Raw genomic sequence first — 5932 nt, forward strand, 5'->3', positions numbered from 1 at the left:
GTATGAAGTGTGGTATTATGAGTTCTTGGTGACGGTTGTGGGGAGGAAGTGATAATGCAGTGAGTGCCATAACGGCATAACGCATAAAACATAAATATTAAATTATTACCTATTATCGTAAACTACTTATTATGATTTTATTAATTATTATCTTCGTGTCGTGGTCGAAGTCGAAACCATCTCACCAGGATCTCCGTGTACACTACACAAGCAGACGTCCACAACACACTTGACTCCGGATATCAAAATATGTATATTAAATCGCAGATATTCAACTCGGTCTCCAATTGCGGGGGTGCTGCAAAAGTATCTTATACCATACCAATAAAATCCAGCAGTTCTAGAATATAGCTCTTAAGAAAATTACAAATCCTCCACCTTATGTGTCCAATTATACCTTACATAAAGACCTCACAAATGAAAACTGTGATAAAAATCTTCAAACGTTTTCATGATCACCTACAAACCCACCAAAATTCATTGAGAACCTATACACCCAAACTATACCGGGAAACTTCGGACGTCGTTTAAAAAGAAATTGGTGCCTTGACTTGTTATAAATAAGAATAATAAAAAAACAAAACAAAGGAGATCTAGACTTTAGTCACTTTAGATATTGTTAATTCCCAACCAAGTGTCACCAATGGGTGATATCTTATTCAAAAAATATTCATTATTATGTCTTATAATATAATATACTTATTGTGCTGTGTACTGTGTTCATCTATACAGATTGTGTATAATTAAATGTAAAATAAAAATAAATTCCTCGCTCCCCTCAGAATCTAAAATTAAAAAAAGAGGTTAAACTCGGTATCAAATTATTAAAATCGATTGAAGTATAGATTATTAATTCATTTGTCTTTACACATAAGTCGTTAATATAATAATATGAATAGTAATATATAACGATCCAACATCTGCAATAACACATGCGGCTTCCTGCAATCTTGCGTACAATTTGAATATATAATAAAAGTTACACAACACTATACCACGTATTCCCTCTGTCCCTCATATAAAAAATAAAACATATACGACATCCGTAATATACATACATATGTGGTACATATGACGAATTTTTACATTTATTTTTAGTATAAAATAACTTACAATTTTATAAATCTTGATAATAGGTAACAGTGACATATCCATGGAGGTTCAGACGGTTCAGTGTCAGACCCCTTCTCACCATGAACCTGAGATGGTAAGTTATTAACTTTTATATGGAACGCGGTTTTTTCTTTAACATTTTTATGTTTTTAGAATTTTGACTTGGATTTATATTAAAAGTATACACACACACACACACACACACACACACACACACACACACACACACACACACACACACACACACACACACACACACACACACACACACACACACACACACACACACACACACACACACACACACACACACACACACACACACACACACACACACACACACACACACACACACACACACGCACACGCACACGCACACACACACACACACACACACACACACACACACACACACACACACACACACACACACACAAGATAAAACTGTACAACTAACATAAATGTAAATATAAAACTCTGTAAAACTACTAACCTCATAGTTATATAATGCAATTAGTAATTACAATCGCAGGCTAATGACCTAGCTGTTGAAGCCTTAACTCACAATCAAAAAATTAAAAATATTATCTACTACTTTAATACAATATATTTTTGGTATTTTATTAAAAATGTGTAGCAATTTGTATCTGTTTAAAATCAATAAATTGATTAATTTAATTATTTCATCAAGTGTTATATTTTACAATAAAAATAAATATCCTATATCATGATGTTAACTGCGATTAATTAAAATTTTTTGGGTAACTTGTAAATGTATAAGTATAACTGAATTATTATAAAATCACCTCGTACCAATATTTTATAGTTTAATATTAATATTTTTTTTTTTTTATCATTTTGAATACATTATAAGAATGGCTTATGGTAGGAAAAGATAAATAAAAACATAAATAATAAATAGTAAAACAAAAAACTTAAGGATGAAACATGAAAATCAAAATAATATTTTAAACAAAACTCCAAAATTGCATGTGTTTAAAAAAAACCTCGATAACTGTGAAATCATAGAAATAGAAACACAACAAATCGATATAAATACAACTCTTAATGATGATGCCGAAAAAAAATTAGACGTAGAAAACCTGAAAACTATTGTAAAAAGTCCGAACATTGACTTCCAATTATTATAAAACCGATCCCGATATACTTTTAATTAATAAATATTTTCTGAATTACATAGTAATTGCAAGTAACATGGCAAAACTGACTTGAATAAAATCCTTAAAGATGATTTTTATTCTTCCAGTCGAAAAAATCATGAGTATAATGTCTCTTTGATTTGCACCTATGTAGGTATTATAATTACGGAGTACCTTTAATTTGTTAGTTACATAACAATATATTATGTATGACTTAATTTAGATGTTAAAAGTTAATATATAGTTATTAGTTATGCACATTTTAATTTAAGAAATAATAGTACCTGAAGTTTTAACAGAAATTTTGTTCTTTGGCTTTTTATTTAAAAGTCTTTTTTTCTAGTCATACGAGTATTATCTTTGATTTATTAGGTAAAATAGTAAAATACATAATTTATTTCAATAAATTAGTCTTAGTTGATAGTTCATAATTGATATAATTTATTGCGATTGATGTGACTTGTGTAAATATATGAAATCGGGTTTTAATAAGAATAAAGTTTCTAGAAATCTACCTAATTTTTTAAAAATAATATATCATCATACTATTAGATTATATTTTATGACTTATTCGCATAAGTATTTATGGAATTTGCTACTTAAGATTTTGATTTGGGTCTCAATTATAAATTGTTTAAGTTATTTAATACATACAAAAAGAACAAAACATAAAAATATAATAATTTTATGTAATATTCTAATATAAAAGCATTACCTAAGCCGATAATAATAAGTGCAAAAACTAAAACGTGTCACTATTCACTAGTCACACATCACAATGATGTAGGTATTAATAATCATCGAAATATTATACAGTCGACTTACTAAAAATTTCGAGTTATCAAAAACTTTTAAAAAGTATGTTTATTTTTAAATTAAGTATTATACATTAGAGAAATAAAAAAAAATGTTTTCTTACATTCCTACTTATATATTATAATTTTTAAAAAATTGGAGTAAAGTTAATTGTTTTTGTTTATTTAAAACATTGTTCTCAATTCTATTTTATAAAGTACCTAGTGGTTTAAATAAATCTTCCATATCTTCATTGCCTTCAGTATATTTACGTAATGTTTCTAATGCAAGTTTCGCTTCTTTATTTGTAATGGTGAATTGTATTTGTTGGTCTTCAATTTGTACTAAATTTGGATAAGAAAATTCGAGATATCAAAAATTAATTTTCGAGTTAACAAGATTATTTAAACATTAAGTGTTATTATTATTTGAAGGGGAATTTTATTTATTCGAGATATCAAGAATTTCGAGTTATCGAGGTTCGAGTTACCGAGAGTCGACTGTAGTACTTATTAAAAGAACTATTCTTAATAGATAATAGATAATAATTTAATTTAATAATACCTAAAGTTTTGAACATCATTTTAAGGTTTAATTACTTATAAGATGATAAAAATGAACAGCATGAAAAGCATGTTATATTTTAGGAACAAGATATTTAAATAGTAAGTAATAAGCTAATAAGTATAATAGCCGTATAAGCCAGCGTTTCTTAAACTTTTTTAGTATCAATGGAACCTTTTTTATGTCCTATTTTATCATGAAATCCCTAATTTTTTTAGCTTCGTAGCATATTTTTATTTAGCTTCATTACAGCATGATAATATTGAAACTACTACTTTGTTTCAATAGTTTTAATAGGTATACGTCATTATCAATTACCTACTTAATATTATTTACCGTAATTATATTGGCTGCATCCGAGTTGGGTCCTAAATTTAAAATTGCTACACTATAGTTGGGTCCCGAATTATTTTAGGTACTACACTAGTTGGGTCCCGGATTTTTGTAGGTACTATACTAGTTGGGTCCCGAATTTTTATAGTTACTACACTAGTTGGGTCCTGAATTATTTTAGCTACAACATTAGTTCTTGAATATTTTTTGATAAATACTACACTATACTAACATTTTCCTTCCCATTTTAACAGACTTAGGACTGTCTATAATCTATTTAGACGACAGGAATGGTTGAAAATGTTTTTTACAGATTTTTTTTTTTTGTTTTGTTTCTTTTCCATTAAAATATAAGTTATTGGAATTTTACAAAAAATAATCACATTTACACATAACCTAAACCTATATGGCAATATTTATATTATAAAATATGCATTTTTATACTTGGTTCTTAACATTTTTAATATTTTTACCAACACAAAAGTGATTTATTTTTTATAAAATTCTAATAATTTAAATATCAAAATATTATATGTATTTATGAAAATATCACTTTTTATTATTATTATATTTATTAAAACTATGACAAAATATTGTGTATATTAATTATGAATAAGTGATTTTTACTTTATTATTATATTTATCAAAACTATGACAAAATATTATGTATTTATTATTTGATTTATTAGTTATTTATATATTTTTCAATATTTATTGTTATCAATTATCATATTATAAACCACGTACCTACAATCATTTCTAGTTAAAACTTAAATACACCTTAAAATAATAGGAATAATACTCCAATGAATACGGAATATATTATAATAATTTTATCGGGGATCGTTTGTTTGTATCTAACATTGCCTTGTATTGTATCATATGAACATAGTTTCAGTCAACTTAAATTAATTAAAACATATTTTTACCAAAAATATGGAATATATTACAATAATTTACCATAGCAGGTAAATTGGCAGAAACGGGAATCGAACCTTTTTTTAAATTGGCGGAAACGGGCGATGGCGGAATCGGTCATTTCAAATTTTGGCGGAAACGGTACATGCCCATCCGGGAAGGGATTAGCCCCTAGTACTCGGGACCCAACTCGGATGCGCTGATTATATTAATATTATATTATATTAAATACCTATAAAGATTTTTTTCCTCTGTCTAGCACTGCATAAAGATTATAGGGTTATTTTTTCACGGGGTTATTTTTTCCGGGGTTATTTATTAGGCAAATCACGTATAATGCAGTGCTTTGAATTATATTGTTGATTAAGGTTTAGTTTTTTAATGAAATCTTATCTTTCATTATATAGTGGTGAATACACTTTATTATATAGTTAATCTTAGTAATTAGTTTAAGTAACTTGTCTTTTATCATAGAATTATATTTTGTGGGCAAAAAACAATGTTCCTATTATCTATTACACGGCCACACAGGTTGGGGCCCAAATTTGGAATCCTGCCTTCCTGCCGTTGTCAGGCCGAATCTAAAGTATTACCCTGGCCCTTGATATTAATTGAGGACCAACACGATACTTTTGCTCCACCTAAGACCATAAAACGGTGAGATTTAGCAAAAGAAAAAGAAAAGGTTCATAAATGTTTTATACCTATATTTTATATTTATATTAATCTATATTCTGCGAGTAGTGAGTGGCGATTGAGAACTTAACTGCCGAGAATAGACTAGTCATCGATTAACGAGCCACCGATGTCCGAGTACAGACTCCAAAACTCCAAATCCAAACCCCAAACTAGACCGGATATGGAATAATGGAAAGTTTGGAAAATCGGGACCTGATTGATAATCTGATATGCTTCATGGTATTAAACATGTTTCCGTTAATAGGTTTACCGTAGTAGTTGTTTTGGGAATCTACACTTTTTCATCCATGATGTTGGTACAGATAACGAATTTAGAATGTTCCAGAAATCGCTAATCAGAATATTGTATT

The sequence above is a fragment of the Diuraphis noxia genome, unplaced genomic scaffold (genome assembly GCF_037042655.1).
Source record: "Diuraphis noxia isolate RWA-SAM2 unplaced genomic scaffold, SU_Dnox_SAM2 contig0005, whole genome shotgun sequence".
NCBI lineage: Eukaryota > Metazoa > Arthropoda > Insecta > Hemiptera > Aphididae > Diuraphis > Diuraphis noxia.